Source organism: Malaclemys terrapin, chromosome 19 (assembly GCF_027887155.1).
Source record: "Malaclemys terrapin pileata isolate rMalTer1 chromosome 19, rMalTer1.hap1, whole genome shotgun sequence".
Taxonomy (NCBI): Eukaryota; Metazoa; Chordata; order Testudines; family Emydidae; genus Malaclemys; species Malaclemys terrapin.
The window spans coordinates 2,341,101-2,363,096 of record NC_071523.1 but is presented as its reverse complement, the minus strand read 5'-3'; the positions used below and the strand labels follow the sequence as shown (position 1 = coordinate 2,363,096).

At 49.8% G+C, this 21,996-nt stretch overlaps 1 pseudogene; it reads left to right on the top strand.

The window, feature by feature from the left end:
- Window positions 1-10,637: 10,637 nt before the first annotated feature.
- LOC128826278 (alpha-1,3-galactosyltransferase 2-like) overlaps window positions 10,638-21,996 on the top strand; it is a 38,343-nt pseudogene continuing 26,984 nt past the window's right edge.

Here is a 21,996-nt window from a genome sequence, read left to right as displayed (position 1 = left end):
TCGTGGGAGAGGGTAGAAATACAAGCCAGCCCACGCATGGTGGGTGCTTTAGAAATGGTCTGATGGAGTCAGCCTACAACCCGCTGACCAATGGAGAGCTAGTGCGCATAGGGGCTGCACCGCGCAGGAGGCACCGTGGAGTGGCCATGGCTGGTGCTGGAGTGTGGGACAACCAAAGGGGTTCAGAGGTGAGCAGCAGAGGAGCTAGGCCATATGCTGGAGGTGGGGATGTGAGACACTTCTACGGCTCGGGGAGAGCGAGAGCACCTCAGAGAGAGGGTTAGTCATAGTGGTATCACTGCCAGTGCCTAGGGGAGATCTGGACCATGGAGCCAGTCACCGGAGCTTGGGCTGCGGGCAATGCTCCTGCCCTGCCTGGGGCTAGCCTGGATGAGACACCTCTCCCCTCCTCTGATTTCACGGCCTAGGGCCCCTGGCTGAATGTGGTCAACGTGGGTCTCCAAGAGGTGCTGCTCTCACCTGCTGGCACTGCCAAGCATCGTATCTGGAGTGGGTAGGTGGCAAGCCTGCTGCCTACAATAATGGGGTGCTTGGGGGAACTTCAGTCTGACAACCTAGAGGAGAGCATGTCGATAACCAAGGTGCTGAGCAATAGGGAAAGGGTTAAATCTGCTGGGTGGGGGCATGATCCCCAGGTACAAGCCCAAGGGGGAGGGACCCGTTGAGGGGATGCCTGGGGAGAGTTTATCCCACTTTGCAGTTTGCCTGGGGATCTATGAACACAAAGGGTTAATTGGCTGCCCCTGGGAAAGCCCATTTGATTTCAGTGGGGCGGGGAATGGTGCACATCCTTGGCAGGGGCAGCTGAGCTCATCCCCATGGCTACTGGCCCCCTCCACCCTGTTACAAGCTAAGCCTGGGGCTGCCTCTGCGTGTCGAGCCTCTGCTGACACCTCCTGACTGTGCATGGAAACGGCAGTGCTGCAATGGCACTATGGGTCTGTCCACACTGCAGTGGCAGCCTGGGGGTCAAACTCGGCTAACCTCCCTTCTGTCTACACACAAATCACACTAACCCAGGGATTGGACCCAATGGGGGTGGGGAGTCTGAGTCTGAGTCAAGCTGGGACCCAGGGTTCAAGCCCTGTTTTGCAGTGTAGATGCAGTCCCACTGGATTAATGCTATGAGTGTGAAAAGGATCCCACAATCATAGAATCAATCATAGAATCATAGAATATCAGGGTTGGAAGGGACCTCAAGAGGTCATCTAGTCCAACCCCCTGCTCAAAGCAGGACCAATTCCCAACTAAATCATCCCAGCCAGGGCTTTGTCAAGCCGGGCCTTAAAAACCTCCAAGGAAGGAGACTCCACCATCTCCCTAGGTAACGCATTCCAGTGTTTCACCACCCTCCTAGTGAAATAGTTTTTCTTAATATCCAACCTGGACCTCCCCCACTGCAACTTGAGACCATTGCTCCTTGTTCTGTCATCTGCCACCACTGAGAACAGCCGAGCTCCATCCTCTTTGGAACCCCCCTTCAGGTAGTTGAAGGCTGCTATCAAATCCCCCCTCATTCTTCTCTTCTGGAGACTAAACAATCCCAGTTCCCTCAGCCTCTCCTGATAAGTCATGTGCTCCAGACCCCAATCATTTTTGTTGCCCTCCGTTGGACTCTTTCCAATTTTTCCACATCCTTCTTGTAGTGTGGGGCCCAAAACTGGACACAGTATTCCAGATGAGGCCTCACCAATGTCGAATAAAGGGGAACAATCACGTTCCTCGATCTGCTGGCAATGCCCCTACTTATACAGCCCAAAATGCCGTTAGCCTTCTTGGCAACAAGAGCACACTGTTGGCTCATATCCAGCTTCTCATCCACTGTGACCCCTAGGTCCTTTTCAGCAGAACTGCTACCTAGCCATTCGGTCCCTAGTCTGTAGCAGTGCATGGGATTCTTCCGTCCTAAGTGCAGGACTCTGCACTTGTCCTTGTTGAACCTCATCAGGTTTTTTTTGGCCCAATCCTCTAATTTGTCTAGGTCCCTCTGTATCCGATCCCTACCCTGTAGTGTATCTACCACGCCTCCTAGTTTAGTGTCATCTGCAAACTTGCTGAGAGTGCAGTCCACACCATCCTCCAGATCATTAATGAAGATATTAAACAAAACCGGCCCCACGACCGACCCTTGGGGCACTCCGCTTGAAACCGGCTGCCAACTAGACCTGGAGCCATTGATCACTACCCGTTGAGCCCGACGATCCAGCCAGCTTTCTATCCACCTTACAGTCCATTCATCCAGCCCATACTTCTTTAACTTGGCGGCAAGAATACTGTGGGAGACCGTATCAAAAGCTTTGCTAAAGTCAAGGAATAACACGTCCACTGCTTTCCCCTCATCCACAGAGCCAGTTATCTCCTCATAGAAGGCAATTAGGTTAGTCAGGCACGACTTCCCCTTCATGAATCCCACAGGGTGACTTTCCTTATCCTCTGGACAGTCAAGTTTGTTGGATAGATTCATAGACTGTAAGGCCAGAAGGGACCATCGTGATCATCTAATCTGACCATGCTGCAGGCCACAGAACCCCACCCCCCCACTCCTGTACTAGACCCCTCAGCTCTGGCTGAGTTCCTGAAGTCCTCAAATCACGGTTTAAAGACTTCAAATTACAGAGAATTCACCATTTACACTAGTTTAAATTTGCAAGTGACCTTATGCCCCATGCTGCAGAAGAAGGTGAAACCCCCCCAGGGTCTCTGCCAATCTGACCCAGGGGAAATTCCTTCCCCATCCAAATATGGTGATCAGTTAGACCCTGAGCTTGTGGGCAAGACCCTCCAGGCAGACACCTGGGAAAGAATTCTCTGTAGTAACTCAGAGCCCTCCCCATCTAGTGTCCCATCACTGGCCACTGGGGATATTTGCTGCTAACAGTCACAGATCGGCTACATGCCATTGTAGGAAGTCCCATCATACCATCCCCTCCACAAACGTATCAAGCTCATTCATAGACTCATAGAAACAGAACGGGAAGGGCCCTCGAGAGGTGATCTAGTCCAGGCCCCTGCACTCATGGCAGGACTAAGTATTATCTAGACCATCCCTGACAGGGGTTTGTCCAACCTGCTCTTAAAAAGCCCCAATGGTGGAGATTCCACAACCTCCCTAGGCAATTTATTCCAGTGCTTAGCCACTCTGACACTGAAGTTTTTCCTAATGTCCAACCTAAACTGCCCTTGCTGCAATTTAAGCCCATTGCTTCTTGTCCGATCCTCAGCGGTTAAGAAAAACCAATTTTCTCCCTCCTTGTAACAACCGTTCCTCGCCCTTTCCTTACCAGTCGCCGACAGACTCAGGCATCTACGGCTCTGCCCTGGTCGCCGGAAGGGCAGTGGTCCGACTCGGAGGGAGAATTCAGCCCCTCACCTAGGAGAGGCGAATCACCGACAGCCTGTGAGACCGGCATGGCCCCGGTGGCGGCGGCGTGGCGGCAGCAGGGACAGTGGCCAGTATCAATACGGGAGTCCAGGGCGTGCAGGTCCCATATTCCCAACGTTCTTCTCAGGCCACATCGGACAAATTGCCTCCGGCCCAGCCTTGGGCACTCGGGCCCGCGGGAGCGGCGCAGCAGGCCCAAGGAGCCGTCCCCAGACAGGCAAGGGGAAGCCACCCCTCGCCCTGCGGTGCAGTCATCTTCGTCGCCTCTGGACGTGGCGGTGGCAGGCCCCTCGCCAGGGCCGACCCTGGCTATTCTGGGGCCTGCGGGGGGGGGGGGGGGAGGCAGGCCTCTGCGGGGGCAGCGTGGGGGGCTGGCCACAGGCCTCCGTGGTGGGGGGCTGGCTTGGAGGGCAGGAGGGAACCACCCCCCAGGACTCACCAGCAGTGCGGCTGGGGCTGGGTCGCTGCACTTCCCGCCACCAGTGAATGCAGGGCCAGCCCTGCTGCAGAGCTCAGGGGAGTGGGGGTGGGGCTGGGGCAGAGCAGGGGGCGGGAAGAGGTGGGGCTTGGGTGCAGCAGGGGTGGGGCCATGGGGAAGAGACAGGGCAGGGGCTGAAGCAGCATGTAGTTGCTCAGGGCACCAGGAAATGTGGTGCCCCAAATTTCCTGGTGCCCTATGCAGCTGCGTACTTTGTGTATGGGTAAGGACGGCCCTGCCCCTCGCAAGCGAGCAGCCCCCCGATGATTTCAAGGAGCACCAGGCCCTGCTCAGAAGGGTGGCTGCCAACCTGAACTTGGAGGTCGAGGAGCTAGTGTAGGAGTCCAACGACCTCTTCAGCATCATCCCCTCCTCCACCCCGGCCCTGGTTGCGTTGCCCGTTCACCCTAGGGTCCTGAAAATTGCCAAGTCTGTGTGACAGGACCCCCTCTTCCATTCTGCCTACCAAGAAAGCGGAAAAGAAATATGTCCCAGCAAAGGGATTTGAATAGCTGTACATCCACCCTCCTGCAGGGTCCCTGGCAGTGTCTGCCATCAATGAAAGGGCCAGGCAGGGCCAGGCCAGTGGCACACCCAAAAATAAAGACACCAAGACTTTATTTGGACTTGTTTGGCTGGAAAATTTATTCAACGGCCAGCCTGCAATTCCGGGCGTCTCTCCATCAGGCCCTGCTAGGCAGGTACAACATCAACCTGTGCCACCTTCCAGTCCTTGGCCTGCACCCCCCTCAACAGGCTAAAACGCAATTCCAGCTGCTGCCTCCTCCACCTCCGTCAACGTCGTGGGGTCCCCCCCAGTGCAGCTCCTACGGAAAGAGAGAGAAAGACAAGGGGGTGAAGTGACGGTTCCCTGCGGCATCCCGCTCCTCTGCCCAGCCTGGCCCCTCCAGAGACCAGGGCAGCCAGAAATGGGCATTTTGAGGATGCGGCTGAGGATGCCACTGCCCAGGATCCAGCCCCCTTTTTCCTCGACTGTCTACACCCCTTCCGGTCGGCCTGGGCTCCGCTGCCCTCGGACCGTTGGGTGCGCGACACAATTTCTTCGGGCTATACCCTACAATTCCTGGATTATCCAGCTATTGAATTACCACCATATTGGCCTGATCCTGCAGGGGGGCGGGGGGGGGGAGGAGGGCTGATATTGCTGGGCCCAATTCTGCAGGCCGCCCCATTTTTTCACCCCTGGCGGCTCTGCACCCTGGGCAGCTTCCCCAGTCACCCCATCCTAGTTATGACCCTGCTGGCACGAGCCAGCTACACCCCTTTGCCATGCCACCTCATGGGGAGTAGTTCACACACCTGGAGTCACGTACGCCTCATGCTTCCATGCGGTCCCATGCAGCAGCCCAGAACGCCAAGATCTCTGAGTGGCTCACAGACCGACTGGAGGAGAGGGAGCCCTTGGGGGTCCCGGCCCAGTCCTGCAGCAAAGCAAAGGGATAACGCCAGGGAGCAACAGCCCCAGGCCCTCCAGCAATGGTCCTTGTACCTGCGCCTGTTGTGGAGAGACGGGCTGGGAGGCCACCCCTGAACCTGGTGTGTTCTGAACAGCACCTCCGGCAGCCAGCAACCACTGACCTTGGGCAGGAGATCGCCCTGGACTGCCAGGAGCCCTTCAGCGGCAAGGCAGGGCAGAGACAGCCCCCTAAACCCAGGCAGAGATTCAGTTTGACAGCACACACCTCTGCCAGTCAGTATTAGGGGCTGTATCACAATACCGCTAAATAAGGGGATTTAAACCACCATCAGGGCACCCCCATGTGGGGCAGATGTGAGCTGGGAGCTGCCCTTCATCCAGGGCAGGCCCACAACATTTTAGCACCTGAGGCGGGGAGCTCAAATGACACCTCCATACCCCCTCGCTTGGGCCAAAACTTTGAAAGGTCTCAATTCTGCCTTCTTCCTGTTCTACTCCTCTCATGGTACTGCTCTGCTACCTACCCCAGTAAAGGAGAACTAGCAACTTAAAATGCCTTGTTCAAAAATTTTAAGTAACATTTTACTTTCAAACGCCTGAACAGCAAATGTCACTTTTCTTGTCTGCATAGTAAACACTGGCATTTTAATCTGTTTGAATAATCCAAGTGGTGCTTTCTGTGCCTTCTTGGTTGCAAAGATTTGAACTGCTTCCTGAAGGTCCACAGTCTGGGCCAGCTCATGCTCTATTGCTGGGGCGGGCAAACTTTTTGGCCTGAGGGCCGCATCGGGTTTCATAAATTGTATGGAGGGCCTGTTAGGGGAGGAGGTCGTGGCCCAGCCCCCATCTCCTATCTGCCCCCTCCCTGGGACTCCTGCCCCATCCAACCCCCCTGTTCCCTGATGGCCCCTCTGGGACCCCTGCCCCATCCACACAGCCCCACTCCCTCTCCCCTGACTGCCCCCGGACCCCCACTGCCCCATCCAACCCCTCCTCTCATTCCTGACTGCCTCCCTGGGACCCCTGCCCCATCCAACCACCCCTTCTTCCTGTCCCCTGACTGCCCCCGAAACCCCTGCCCCTGACTGCCCCCTGCCGCTTCATCCAACCCCCCCTTTCATTCCTGACTGCCCCCCCGGGACCCCTGCCCCCATTCAACCCCCCTATTCCCCCCCCCGACCCCTATCCACACCCCCACCCCAGGCCGGCTTTAGGACCTGCGGGGCCCAATTCGAATACCCGGCGGTGGTCCAGGTCTTCGGCGGCACTTTGGCGGCGGGGGGTCCTTCAGTGCCACGGAAGATCCGGAGCCGAGTGAAGGACCCCCCGCCGCTGAAGTGCCGCCGAAGACCCAAAGCGGATCCCCCGCCGCCAGGTGAGTAAAAAAAATTAAAAAGGTGCCTAAGGGGCCCTCTTAGGCGTGGGGCCCGATTCCGGGGAATTGGGGGAATCGGCCTAAAGCCGGCCCTGCGCCCCTGACCACCACTGCGAACTCCCCTGCCCTCTATCCAACCCCCCCGCCCCGCTCCCTGCCCCCTTACCGTGCTGCCTGGAGCACCAGTGGTTGGCGGCACTACAGCCGCGCCGCCCGGCTGGAGCCAGCCACGCTGCCGCCGCCACCACACAGCACAGAGACCGGGTCAGGCCGGGCTCTGCAGCTGCGCTGCCCCAGGAGCTCACAGCCCCGCTGCCCAGAGCATTGCGCCGGCGGCAGAGCGAGCAAGCGGAGGCTGCGGGGGAGGGCAACTGTTACAGGAAGTGTTAGAAGTATGCGCAGAGCAACAAAAGCATTTGGAAAGAGGGTGGTCATCTTACTTGTGCACATATATTCCAGACCAGCCTTTGGAGTTGATCCTGCTGACATGTATTTTGAAAGGGCTTTCAGTTCATCACCTAAATCACTCGCATCAATATCGCGCATGTCATCATGTGTCAACACTGTCTCTAGAGCTCTGCATTGCTGGTGTAGATCTTCTTCAGGTATAGTGAGGAGTTTGGGAATATCATACAACATCCCAAATATACTGCTGTGTTCCTCGAGCTGCATGAAACGTTCTTCAACTGACTGTATTGCACAATCTAGCACCTGGTTAAAGAATTCAACTTTGAATTGTTGTTTGGCGTCTCCTATGAGATTATCCCGGGCCTCGTAATCAAAATGTCTTCTTCGGTGACTTTTGTATTCTTGAATGGGTGGGAAAATAGCTTCAGTGTGAAGTTCCTCTGCCAACTTCAGAACGTTTTGAAATCCCTCATCTGACCAGTAAGACTGTAGGTATGACTTTGCTTTGTCCAGTTGTTCCATTGCTCCAGATATATCAAGGTCAACACCTTGGAGTCTCTTGCTTACAACATTTATTTCAAACAGTATGTCATGCCACAACACTAAGCCACACAGAAATTTGAAGTTATGTATGTTTCTGGTGATTCCATTCCCCTCTGCCACTGTTCTCCCACCAACAGATCCTGTCATAGCATTATCCTCCATAATGGCAACTATGGCATCATCTATCTTCCCAATTTGGTGTTTGATCGGCTTTATCGCCTCCACTCGACTTTCCCATCGTGTGGCACTCAGTGGTTTCAGTGTCAGAGAGGATGTTCCCAGATGTTGCTTCAAAATGTGCCATCGATGAGTTGATGCAGAGAAAAACACATAGATGCTTTGAATTACATTAAAAAATTCAGCAGCCTCACTAGAAGCTGATGCTGCATCATTGACCACCAAGTTCAATGAACGAGAACTGCATGGGACAAAAAAAGCTCAAGGGTTTAACTCTCGGATCCGTGTCTGCACTCCTCTGTTCTTTCCTCTCAGGTTAGCACCATTATCGTAGCCCTGACCTCTCATGTCAGCTATCGCAATTCCCATATCTTCCACCTTTTTAAGAAGCACGTTTGTAATACCAGCTCCTGTAGTATCATCAATGTCAATAAATTCTAGAAAATGCTCTCTGACAGTCACCATTGCAGGGACATTTTCACTAGGGTCTGTTGTTGTTACAAAATGCACCATTAAAGTCATTTGTTCCGTATGCCTGATGTCAGGTGTGCAGTCCAGAATAACAGAGTCATATCTTGCTGACTTCAGATCTGCCACAATCTTCTGTTTGACTTTTGTTGCCAGTAACTGTATGATCTCATTTTGAATTGTTTTTCCAAGGTAGTGGTGTGTGTACATTTCTTGGGTGATGACTCTTCTTAGATGCTCCTGGAGTACAGCATCAAACTCAGCCATCAGCTCCACAATTTTAAGGACGTTTCCATTGTTTGGCACATACGACTGATCTGAAGTGCCACGCAGTGCTAGGTTTTGGGTAGCAAGCATTCTCACAATGGCAATGAGCCTTTTCAGAACATTTTGCTAGTAAAGAGACTCTGATGCAATCTTCTCTTGATGCTGATCATCTGTGGTGGCCTTTAACCTTAGTCTCATCTCAAGCTCTTTCCACCTATGGAATGCTCTCTGGTGATTTGCTGCCTTCTCATGGCATGCCAGATTTCTAGCCAGATTTTTCCAGTCCTTTGTTCCTGTAGAACCCAATGTGGCTGGAACATTAGACTGGAAGAGTTTGCAACAAAAACAGTATGCAGCATTCTGGGTTTTTGAGTATATAAGCCATGGCCTCTCTACTTTGTCACCATTGGGGATTTCACGCCAGTAATGTGTTGGATGGAAACTATTATTTTCATTGTCTTTGGGGAACATGAAGTTCTTCACTTGCTGTGGCCCATGCAGTACAAGGAAGTCCCTCAGGCTACTGCTCAAGTGGGTTCACAGTCCTGGATCCTCTAGACTTAAGGAACTAAACTCAGCAGCAGCTGTTTCTTGCGCCTCCACCACACTCTTCTCTGATCTACACTTTTCTTCAGGAATGTGCATGGTTACACACTCTCTCTCCCTGCAGCTCCTGCTGCTTTCTGTTCTTCCCTCTCACCTTTTCTCCTCCCTGCCTCTTATGTCTCTTGTGCCCTCCTTCCTCCAGCCCAGCACTCCACCATCTCTGTGCATCTGGAGCAGGGAGAATACATAGGCACCCGCAGCAGACACAATTGTCTACACTCTGGGTCCTGGTGGCGCCCCCCGCCCCAGTCTGGCATCTGAGGCTGCCGCCTCAGTTTGCCTCGTGGTAAGGCCAGTCCTGCCTTCACCTGCTCAGTCTTTATTGCCTCCCTCTGACCCCCCAGCCCCCAGCTGGCCCTAGAGTGCTCGAAATGGCATCCTCACCAGAGAATTTACTCTCCAGAGTGTTTATTTCTCTGAAATATCAAATCCCACAACCATCGGCAAATGTGCCACCCCATCCCCTGCTGCTTAATGCCACCTTCCCTCCTGGTCAACGGCCGTAACACCCTCTGCCCCCTCTGCCCAAGATGGCATCACTCGGGGGGGATAAAAATCAAATGCATTGTCCTGGCAGGAACGTTTATTGTAGCAGCATGAGCAGAAAGAGAAAAAGCAACAGGAAAAGTGCCCTGCCTCATAGTGTGGTCAGTTCCCGAGCGTTTAGCTGCCTTTACATTTTACGGGATAAATTGCCCTAATTTGGCTAGAGACATGTCAAATGCAAAGTGTTCTAAGATATTTGTGGCTATTTTTACTCCCACCCCGTGGTTCAGAACAATGACTGCAAAAGTCTATTATTTTACTGTGTACTTTGTACTGACCTGCTGGTGACAGAAAGGACAACATAAGGCAAAGAGAGTGCGCTATTCTGGTGCACACATTGCAAGGAAAGGCAGATGGCTTGGGGCTGCCAATATAGATAGAACCAGAGGGTTAGCAGGGACCACAAGGGTCATCTAGCCTAAGCCCCTGCCAAGATGCAGGATTTGTTGCGTCTAAGGCATTGTCTACACAACAAGGTTTTGTCGACAAAAGTTATCAGTGGAGGTGTACACCTGGAAATGCTCTTCCCACTGATGTAACTCCCCTGCTAGGACGACATAATAAAACCACCTCCCTGAGCAGCATAGAGCTTTTTGTGACGTAGTTAGAGCAATGTAGCATCCGTGTAGACACCTTGCTTGGTTATGTCGCCCTAACTGACCTCCAGGAGGTGCCCCACAATCCTATCCTGACGGCTATGGTCAGCGGTTTGAACTCTGCTGCCCTGAAGGTACACAGCTCTGCCCCTCTCCCCCGGTTAAAGGCCTGGGAATTTTTGAAATGTCCTGCACTGTTCATGCCACTGAACATGCCAGCTGTCCGCAGCAGACGTTCTCCACGTGGAGCACGCCGAATTGTTGGCTCTGCTGAGTCTATGGGGAGAGGAGTCTGTGCAGTCACAGCTTCGCACCATTTTGATACCTACAGGATGATTGCTAGTGACATGCAGAAGAAGGGGCAGGAGAGGGACATGCAGCAGGATTGTGCTAAAATAAAGGAGCTGAGGCAGGTGTACCAGAAGGCAAGTGAGGCCAACCATTGCTCTGGTGCAGCGCTGAAGATGTGCTTCTACAAGGATCTTCACACCATCCTCGGCAGCAAACCCACCTCCACCACCATGAGCCCCGTGGATACTTCTGGGGGACTAGTCTGGAGGCAGCAGCCAGTGGACTCAACCCTGGTGACCAAGTGGTGGATGAGGAAGTGGAGCTGGCGTACAATATGGAGCAGAAAGCAAAGGTAAGAGATTGAAGTCCAGGACTTCCATGGTAGCATTCTCTGAGATGCTCCCAGTTCCACACGCAGGGCCAGTTAGACAGGCAGAACTGCAGGGTCTCAATGCGTGGATGAGACAATGGTATAGGGAGGAGGGGTTTAGATTTATTAGAAACTGGGGAAACTTTTGGGAAAGGGGAAACCTGTACAGGAAGGATGGGCTCCACCTAAACCAAAACGGAACCAGATTGCTGGCACTCAACATTAAAAAGGTTGTAGAGCACTTTTTAAACTAAGGACTTGGGGAAAGCTGTCAGGTGTGGAGGAGCACGTGGTTCGGACATCCCTTAGGGGAGGATCTATTAATAGAGAATCTCTATGTCCTAGTGAGGACAAGAGGATGGAAAATGATAAAATACAGGCAGGATCTGATCAGAAACAGTCAAATAAAAAAGAGTCCTGTTCAATTACATCATATAATGGCAGACAGCTAAAAGGAGACAAGTTTTTAAAGTGCTGGTATACCAATGCTAGAAGTCTAAGTAATAAAATGGGTGAACTAGAGTGCCCAGTATTAAATGAGGATATTGATATAACAGTCATCACAGAAACTTGGTGGAATGAGGATAATCAATGGGACACAGTAATACCAGGGTACAAAATATATCAGAAGGACAGAACAGGTCGTGCTGGTTGGGGAGTGGCACTATATGTGAAAGAAAGCGTAGAATCAAATGAAGTAAAAATCGTAAATGAATCAAACTGTAACGTAGAATCTCTGTAGATAGTAATTCCTTGCTCTAATAATAAGAATATAGCGGTAGGGATATATTACAGACCACCTGACCAGGATGGTGATAGTGACTGTTAACATAAAAAACTCAATAATAATAATGGAGGATTTCAATTATCTCCATATTGACTGGGCACATGTCACCTCAGGATGGGATGCAGAGATAAAGTTTCTTGACACCTTAAATGACTGCTTCTTGGAGCAGCTGGTCCTGGAACCCACAAGAGGAGAGGCGATTCTTGATTTAGTCCTAAGTGGAACACAGGATCTGGTCCAAGAGGTGAATATAGTCGGACAGCTTGGTAACAGTGACCATAATTGTTAGGGTTCCTTTCCCACTCTGAACTCTGGGGTACAGATGTGGGGACCCGCATGAAAGACCCCCTAAGCTTATTTTTACCAGCTTAGGTTAAAAACTTTTTCAAGGCACAAGTTTCACCTTGTCCTTGAACAGTATGCTGCCACTACCAAGTGATTTAGACAAAGAATTAGGGAAAGGACCACTTGGAGTCCTATTCCCCCAAAACACAGAGGATTTCCCCTCTTGGCAAAACTTTAAAGATACACACAGAAAAACCCACCTAGGAATAAACCTTCCTCTTAGCACAGGGAAAATTTACAAGTGAAAACAAAAGATACTCTAATGCATTTCCTTGCTATTCTAATTAATTAATGGAGATCTCCTATAACTGGAAAGGACCTTGAAAGGTCATTGAGTCCAGCCCCCTGCCTTCACTAGCAGGACCAAGTACTGATTTTGCCCCAGATCCCCAAGTGGCCCCCTCCATGATTAAACTCACAACCCTGGGTTTAGCAGGCCAGTGCTCAAACCACTGAGCTATCCCTCCCCCCTATTACTTACTATTTTTGTAATATTAGATGTATTATTTTAGTGGGAGCTGGATTACTTGCTTGGTCTCTCCCTTTGTCTCCGGAGAGAACACCCACACAGCACAAAACAAAGCCTTTTCGCCCCCCCAGATTTGAAAGTATTTTCTTTCCCCATTGGTCCTTCTGGTCAGGGTGCCCACCAGGTTATTAGAGCTTCTTAACCCTTTACAGGTAAGGAGGGATTTTATGCTACCCTTAGCTGTAAGTTTATGACAATAATATAATTAAATTTAGTATCCCTGTGGCTGGAAAAACATCACAGCAGCCCAACACTGTAGCATTTAATTTCAGAAAGGGGAACTACACAAAAATGAGGAAGCTAGTTAAACAGATACACCTCTACCATGATATAACGCTGTCCTCGGGAGCCAAAAAATCTTACCGCGTTATAGGTGAAACCCCATTATATCGAACTTGCTTTGATCCACCGGAGTGCGCAGCCCCGCACCCCCGGAGCGCTGCTTTACCGCGTTATATCTGAATTCGTGTTACATCGGGTCGCATTATATCGGGGTAGAGGTGTATTAAAAGGTACGGTGCCAAAAGTGAAATCTCTGTAAGCTGCATGGAAACTTTATAAAGACACCATAATAGAGGCACAACTTAAATGTACACCCCAAATTAAAAAACATAGCAAGAGAACCAAAAAAGAGCCACTGTCGTTAAACAACAAAGTAAAAGAAGCAGTGAGAGGCAAAAAGGCATCCTTTAAAAAGTGGAAGTTAAATCCTAGTGAGGAAAATAGAAAGGAGCATAAACACTGGCAAATGAAGTGTAAAAATGTAATGAGGAAGGCCAAAAAAGAATTTGAGGAACAGCTAGCCAAAGACTCAAAAAGTAATAGCAATTTTTTTTTAAGTACATCAGAAGCAGGAAGCTGCTAAACAACCAGTGGGGCTACTGGACGATCAAGGTGCTAAAGAAGCACTCAAGGACGATAAGGCCATTGCGGAGAAACTAAATGAATTCTTTGCATCGGTCTTAACGGCTGAGGATATGAGGGAGATTCCCACACCCAAACCATTCTTTTTAGGTGACAGATCTGAGGAACTGTCCCAGATTGAGGAGGTTTTGGAACAAATAGATAAATTAAACAGTAATAAGTCACCAGGCCCAGATGGGATTCACCCAAGAGTTCTGAAGGAACTCAAATGTGAAATTGCAGAACTGCTAACTGTGGTATGTAACCTATCATTTAAATCAGCTTCTGTACCAGATGACTGGAGATAGCTAATGTGACGCTAATTTTTAAAAAGGCTCCAGAGGTGACCCCGGCAATTACAGGCCTGTAAGCCTGACTTCAGTACTGGGCAAACTGGCTGAAACTATAATAAAGAACAATAGTGTCAGACATATAGATGAACATAACTTGTTGAGGAAGAGTCAACATGGTTTTAGTACTAATCTACTAGACTTCTTTGAAGGGGTCAACAAGCATGTGGACCAAGGGAATCCTGTGGATATAGTGTACTTAGATTTTCAGAAAGCCTTTGACAAGGTCCCTCACTACAGGCTCTTACACAAAGTAAGCTGCCACAGGATGAGCGGGAAGGTGCTCTCATGGAAACAAAGGGTAGGTATAAATGGTCAGTTTTCAGAATGGAGAGACGTAAATAGTGGTGTCCCCCAGGGTCTGTACTGGTCCCAGTCCTGTTCAACATATTCATAAATGATCTGGAAAAAGGGGTAAACAGGGAGGTGGCAAAATTTGCAGATGATACAAAACCACTAAAGATAGTTAAGATCCAGGCAGATTGCGAAGAGCTACAAAAGGGTCTCTCAAAACTAGGTGACAGGGCAACAAAATGGCAGATGAAATTTAATGTTGATAAATGCAAAGTAATGCAGATTGGAAACCATAATCCCAACTATACATATAAAATGATGGGGTCTAAATTAGCTGTTACCACTCAAGAAAGAGATCTTGGAGTCATTGTGGATAGTTCTCTGAAAACATCCACTCAATGTGCAGCAGCAGTTAAAAAAATTAACAGAATGTTGGGAATAATTAAGAAAGGGATAGATAATAAGACAGAAAATATCATGTTGCCTCTATCTAAATCCATGGTATGCCCACATTTTGAATATTGTGTGCAGATGTGGTCGCCCCATCTCAAAAAATATATATTGGAATTGGAAAAGGTTCAGAAAAGGGCAACAAAAATGATTAGGGGTATGAGGAGAGATTAATAAGACTGGAAAAGAGATGGCTAAGGGGAGATATGATTGAGGTCTATAAAATCATGACTGGTGTAGAGAAAGTAGATAAGGAAGTGTTGTTTACTACTTCTCATAACACAAGAACTGGGGGTCACCAAATGAAATTAATAGTCAGTAGGTTTAAAACAAATAAAAGGAAGTATTTCTTCACACAACTTACATTCAACTTGTGGAACTCCTTGCCAGAGGATGTTGTGATGTCCAAGACCATAACAGGGTTCAAAAAAGAACTAGATAAGTTCATGGAGGGGTCCATCAAAGGCTACTAGCCATGATGGGCAGGAATGATGTCCCTAGCCTCTGTTTGTCAGAAGCTGGGAATGTGCGACAGGGGATGGATCACTTGATGATTACCTTTTCTGGTCATTCCCTCTGGGGCACCTAGCACTGGCCACTGTTGGAAGACAGAATACTGGGCTAGATGGACCTTTGGTCATATAGTCATAGACTTTACGGTCAGAAGGGACCATTTTGATCATCTAGTCTGACCTCCTGCACAACACAGGCCACAGAATCTCACCCACCCACTCCTGTAACAAACCCCTAACCTATGTCTGAACTATTGAAGTCCTCAAATCGTGGTTTAAAGACGTCAAGGTGCAGAGAATCCTCCAGCAAGTGACCCGTGCCCCACACTGCAGAGGAAGACGAAACCCCCCCAGGGCCTCTGCCAATCTGCCCAATAGAGCCATTCTTATGTTTTTATGTTCTCATCTGGTGGTGCGACGAGTCAGGCCCTCTTTTCACTCCGGAGGGGTCTAGCCAGAGCGGCACACAGATGAGTAGCATACAGAGACAGTCTGAAGCCACACGAGGGTGACCAGATGTCCCGATTTTATAGGGACAGTCCCGATTTTTGGGTCTTTTTCTTATATAGGCTCCTATTACCCCCAACCCCCTGTCCCGGTTTTTCACATTTGTTGTCTGGTCACCTTAAGCCACACGCATGCAGAGATGCACCCATGCATCCTAGGTTACCCTTAGGAGTGAGATATCGGGTTCGATTATCCTAGCCTGTGGAAAAGGGTACCAATATTCAGAACAGACTCCCTAGACGCTTATAGTAACCCCCTTTGGAAACCACCTTTGTCCCTTCTTGCCCTTTCCCCCTTCCCTCCCCCCAAACTCACCATAATTGGGACCTGTGTGCTAGCCAAAGGACAACAACAAAGAAGGGTGTGTAACTTTTGTGACTCATGGCTGTGAGCGCAATCATAATACTGGTTCTGTTCATTGTTTCTTTGCCTTCTGCTGATGAGCCCTTGAGAACACACTCCTCCACACTGGTGGAGCGCCTCCATCAGATAAGGCGGCGACCCAGGAATAAGGAGGATCTGTTTCGCAAAGCACTGCAGTCAACAGATGCAGCACATAGAGAAGCAAGAACATGGAGGGAGACAATTAATGAAAAATTCAGGCTGGATAGCCAGGAAAGAAGACGAGATGGGAGCAGATGATAAAGCTCCTAGAGGGCCAGACAGAGATGTTGAAGTCCCTCATTAGCCTGCAATCAGAGCAAATCTATGTCCGACTCCCCCTCCAACCATTACAGTACTCCAGTCCATGCCCTCCCCAAACTCCCCCACCTCATTCATCATGTGTTCCCAATCCCTCACAGTACCCCGTGCACGCCGTGCCTGGGGACTGTTTTTTCCAATGCAAACTGGAGTTACACCCAGCTGTGAGAACCCTAACTGTGAGACTGTTCCTCATTTCATGTTCCCTGTTTGTCCAAAAGTTTGTGTTTTATCTCGTTATTAAACTTGAGTCTTTGAAATAAAATGAGTCTTATTTAGGACATACATACATATCTCAGTGCTAACATTGAAACACAGTGGTTATAGGTAGGAATATTTGCTCCTTGCAATTAATACTCAAGAAGCAAGCACTACAGGGGTAATTCATGATGGCAAGTAAACACTGACTGGCCGAATGCATCATATACAGACATATTACTGGGAATCATTCTCAAAATGCTCCTTCAAAGCCTCGCTGATTCGAATAGCCTCTGATTGCTCCCTTCTAATTGCCCTTGTATCTGGCTGCTCAAAATCAGCCTCAGCAGTCCACCCCTGGGGTAACTTTTCCCTGTTCGATTCATAAATATTATGGAGAGCACAGCAGGCCGCAATGACCATCGGAATATTTTCCTTATTGAGGTCTAACCAGCCAAAAAGACAGCACCAGCGACCTTTTAATCGGCGAAAAGCACATTCAACGGTCATTCAGTATGTGCTGTGCCTGATGTTGAATCACCTCTTGCTGCTGTCTAGGTTCCCCGTGTAAGATTTCACAAGCCACGGGAGCAAGCAGTATGCTGGGTCTCCAAGGATCACTATGGGCATTTTCATATCCCCCACTGGAATCTTCTGGTCTGGAAATCATAGAATCATAAAATATCAGGGTTGGAAGGGACCTCGGGAGGTCATCTAGTCCAACCCCCTGCTCAAAGCAGGACAATTCCCAACTAAATCATCCCAGCCAGGGCTTTGTCAAGCTGGGCCTTAAAAACCTCCAAGGAAGGAGATTCCACCACCTCCCTAGGTAACCCATTCCAGTGCTTCACCACCCTCCTAGTGAAATAGTGTTTCCAAATATCCAGCCTAGACCTTCCCCACTGCAACTTGAGACCATTGCTCCTTGTTCTGTCATCTGCCACCACTGAGAACAGTCTAGATCCATCCTCTTTGGAACCCCCCTTCAGGTAGTTGAAAGCAGCTATCAAATCCCCCCTCATTCTTCTCTTCTGCAGACTAAACAATACAAGTTCCCATAGCCTCTCCTCATAAGTCATGTGCTCCAGCCCCCCAATCATTTTTGTTGCCCTCCGTTGGACTCTTTCCAATTTTTCCACATCCTTCTTGTAGTGGGGAGCCCAAAACTGGACACAGTACTCCAGATGAGGCCTCACCAATGTTGAATAAAGGGGAACGATCATGTTCCTCGATCTGCTGGCAATGCCCCTACTTATACAGCCCAAAATGCCGTTAGCCTTCTTGGCAACAAGAGCACACTGTTGACTCATATCCAGCTTCTCGTCCACTGTGACCCCCAGGTCCTTTTCTGCAGAACTGCTACCTAGCCATTCGGTCCCTAGTCTGTAGAAGTGCATAGGATTCTTCCGTCCTAAGTGCAGGACTCTGCACTTGTCCTTGTTGAACCTGATCAGGTTTTTTTTGGCCCAATACTCTAATTTGTCTAGGTCCCTCTGTATCTGATCCCTACCCTTCTGTGTATCTACCACTCCTCCCAGTTTAGTGTCATCTGCAAACTTGCTGAGAGTGCAATCCACACCATCCTCCAGATCATTAATAAAGATATTAAACTAAACCGACCCCAGGACCGACCCTTGGGGCACTCCGCTTGAAACTGGCTGCCAACTAGACATGGAGCCATTGATCACTACGTGTTAAGCCCAACGATCTAGCCAGCTTTCTATCCACCTTACAGTCCATTCATCCAGCCCATACTTCTTTAACTTGGTGGCAAGAATACTGTGGGAGACCGTATCAAAAGCTTTGCTAAAGTCAAGGAATAACACGTCCACTGCTTTCCCCTCATCCACGGAGTCAGTTATCTCATCATAGAAGGCAATTAGGTTAGTCAGGCACGACTTCCCCTTGGTGAATCCATGCTGACTGTTCCTGATCACTTTCCTCTCCTCTAAGTGTTTCATAATTGATTCCTTGAGGACCTGCTCCATGATTTTTCCAGGGACTAAGGTGAGGCTGACTGGCCTGTAGTTCCCCGGATCCTCCTTCTTCCCTTTTTTAAAGATGGGCACTACATTAGCCTTTTTCCAGTCATCCGGGACCTCCCCCGATCGCCATGAGTTTTCAAAGATGATGGCCAATGGCTCCGCAATCACATCCGCCAACTCCTTTAGCACCCTCGGATGCAGCGCATCCGGCCCCATGGATTTGTGCTCATCCAGTTTTTCTAAATAGTCCCGAACCACTTCTTTCTCCACGGAGGGCTGGTCACCTCTTCCCCATACTGTGCTGCCCAGTGCAGCAGTCTGGGAGCTGACCTTGTTCGTGAAGACAGAGGCAAAAAAAGCATTGAGTACATCAGCTTTTTCCACATACTCTGTCACTAGGTTGCCTCCCTCATTTAGTTAGGGGCCCACACTTTCCTTGACTTTCTTCTTGTTGCTAACATAACTGAAGAAACCCTTCTTGTTACTCTTAACATCTCTTGCTAGCTGCAACTCCAAGTGCGATTTGGCCTTCCTGATTTCACTCTTGCATGCCTGAGCAATATTTTTATACTCCTCCCTGGTCATTTGTCCAATCTTCCACTTCTTGTAAGCTTCTTTTTTGCATTTAAGATCAGCAAGGATTTCACTGTTAAGCCAAGCTGGTCGCCTGCCATATTTACTATTCTTTCTACACATCGGGATGGTTTGTTCCTGCAACCGCAATAAGGATTCTTTAAAATACAGCCAGCTCTCCTGGACCCCTTTGCCCTTCATGTTATTCTTCCAGGGGATCCTGCCAATCTGTTCCCTGAGGGAGTCAAAGTCTGCTTTTCTGAAGTCCAGGGTCTGTATTCTGCCGTTCTCCTTTCTTCCTTGTGTCAGAATCCTGAACTCGACCATCTCATGGTCATTGCCTCACAGGTTCCCGTCCACTTTTGCTTCCCCTACTAATTCTTCCCTGTTTGTGAGCAGCAGGTCAAGAAAAGCTCTGCCCCTAGTTGGTTCCTCCAGCACTTGCACCAGGAAATTGTCCCCTACACTTTCCAAAAACTTCCTGGATTGTCTGTACACCGCTGTATTGCTCTCCCAGCAGATATCAGAGTGATTAAAGTCTCCCATGAGAACCAGGGCCTGTGATCTAGAAACTTCTGTTAGTTGCGGAAGAAAGCCTCGTCCACCTCATGCCCCTGGTCTGGTGATCTATAGCAGACTCCCACCACGACATCACCCTTGTTGCTCACACTTCTCAACTTTATCCAGAGACTCTCAGGTTTTTCTGCAGTATCATACCGGAGCTCTGAGCAGTCATACTCCTCTCTTACATACAACGCAACTCCCCCACCTTTTCTGCCCTGCCTGTCCTTCCTGAACAGTTTATATCCATCCATGACAGTACTCCAGTCATGTGAGTTATCCCACCAAGTCTCTGTTATTCCAATCGCATCATAGTTCCCTGACTGTGCCAGGACTTCCAGTTCTCCCTGCTTGTTTCCCAGGCTTCTTGCAGTTGTGTATAGGCACTTAAGATAACTCATCGATCGTCCCTCTTTCTCAGCATGAGACAGGAGTCCTCCCCTCTTGCGCTCTCCTGCTTGTGCTTCCTCCCAGGATCCCATTTCCCCACTTACCTCAGGGCTTTGGTCTCCTTCCCTCGGTGAACCTAGTTTAAAGCCCTCCTCACTAGGTTAGCCAGCCTGCTTGCGAAGATGCTCTTCCCTCTCTTCGTTAGGTGGAGCCCGTCTCTGCCTAGCACTCCTCCTTCTTGGAACACCATCCCATGGTCGAAGAATCCAAAGCCTTCTCTCCGACACCACCTGCGTAGCCATTCGTTGACTTCCACGATTCGACGGTCTCTACCCAGGCCTTTTCCTTGCACAGGGAGAATGGACGAGAACACCACTTGTGCCTCAAACGCCTTTATCCTTCTTCCCAGAGCCACGTAGTCTGCAGTGATCCGCTCAAGGTCATTCTTGGCAGCATCTTTGGTGCCCAAGTGGAGAAGCAGGAAGGGGTAGCGATCCGAGGGCTTGATGAGTCTCGGCAGTCTCTCCGTCACATCGTGTATCCTAGCTCTTGGCAAGCAGCAGACCTCTCGGTTTTCCCGGTCGGGGCGGCAGATAGATGACTCAGTCCCCCTGAGGAGGGAGTCCCCGACCACCACCACCCTCCTCCTCCTCTTGGGAGTGGTGGTCGTGGAACCCTCATCCCTAGGACAGTGCATCTTTTGCCTTCCAATCGGTGGAGTCTCCTTCTGCTCCCTTCCCTCAGATGGGTCATCTAGTCCACTCTCCGCATTAGTACCTGTAGAGAGAAGATGGAAACGATTGCTCACCTGTATCTCCATTGCTGGTACATGGACGCTCCTCTTTCTCCTTCTGGAGATCACATGCTGCCAAACTTCTTCACCATCCTGTCCCTCCTGCGCCTGCTCTGAATCTTCAGAACATTGTGGCCGTAGAAGCATCTCCTGACGTCTGTCCAGGAAATCTTCATTTTCTCTTATGCAACGCAGAGTCGATACTCGTTTCTCCAGCCCTCGAACCTTCTCTTCCAATATGGAGACCAGCTTACACTTTGTACAGACAAAGTCGCTTCTGTTCTGTGGAAGAAAGACAAACATGGCACAACCTGTGCAGGTTACAACAGCTGATCGCTCACCTTCCATATCTCCGTCCTCTTAAGAGCTTCCTCAACTGTTGCAGGAACTACTCAGAGAAACCAGCAGATGAAAGCCTCAGTGAGCTCTCCCCAGGCGCACTCCCGCTGTTAGCCTCTGCTGTTCGCCGCTCAGCTGGTTCGCTGCTGACTGTCCTTATATACCAGTCAGGCCCACCTGGAACAAAGCACTCCCAATTCACACTTTTCAAACAAACAAGCAAGCAATCAAGCACACGGTCAAACTGACAAACTGTCCCAGCGACAGACACTCAGATACTCACCAACACAGCCCCCCTAATGCAGCAGTTAGCGTACCTCCTCTCGGACAGATCCCAGGCAAACTCTCTCTGTTAGCCTCTGCTGTTTGCCGCTCAGCTGGTTCGCTGCTGACTGCCCTTATATACCAGTCAGGCCCACTCAAGGGGACCTGACTGGTATATAAGGGCAGTCCCTTATATATAAAGAAAGTCCCAGCATGCAGCTTTCTATACAGTCCAGTATTCTGAAAGATGCATGCATCATGCACCTTCCCTGACCACCCCGCCTTGATGCAGTGAAATAGCCCTGGTGATCCACCAGTGCCTACAAGACCATGGAGAAGTAGCCTTTTCAGTTGATATCCTCCGTCACAAGATGGTTGGGGGCCAAAATTGGGATATGCATTTCATCTATCGCCCTGCCGCAGTTAGGGAATCCTGTTGCCACAAAGTCATCCGTTATTTCCTGCATATTACTGAGAGTCACAGACCTTCGTAGCAGGAGGTGATTAATGGCCCTGCACACTTGCATCACTGCAGCCCCCACGGTGGA